Raw genomic sequence first — 624 nt, forward strand, 5'->3', positions numbered from 1 at the left:
ATTATTACGATAATCATTTTGTTTTTGGGGAAAAAGTGAAAAAGTTCGAAATGAATTGATTTTAAAAATACAAAAAATTATTTATGTTTGTTTTTCATGTTAAAGAAAGTGAGAAAGAATTTTCTTACCGTGCAAACGGGTACTTGTTTGTTGTTGTTGTTGTTGTTATTGCTGTCGAATGTAAGTTGCATGTTGCGACTCGATTCGTTATTTATTTATTTATTTATTTTTCCACAGCACATGATCATGATGATGATGATGATTAATCGATGACGAAAGAAATATGATTGATTAAATTGTTTTGTTGTTGTTGTTATTATTATTATTATTATTATTATTATTATTATTATTACTATTTTTTTTGTTTTCCAGCTCAAATGATAAAATGCGGTATATGTCAAACGGAACGGATTTTAACAACATCGTGGATGTTTCCTGTTTGCAACGTTGGGGATCGACTCCTGCTTGGCGTTTAACCGATTATAGCATAGCCGGACAGAGTCCGAGGCACAAGGAATCCCCATTTCCGTTCGATCCGAAATTAAACGATAAAATTTGTCTCTGGTAAAGATATCGAATTCGAAATTTTTTTTCCTTTCTTTCGTCTTTGTTTCATTCATTCCT

This window comes from Pediculus humanus, genomic scaffold, assembly GCF_000006295.1.
Source record: "Pediculus humanus corporis 1103172108212 genomic scaffold, whole genome shotgun sequence".
NCBI classification, from domain to species: Eukaryota; Metazoa; Arthropoda; class Insecta; order Psocodea; family Pediculidae; genus Pediculus; species Pediculus humanus.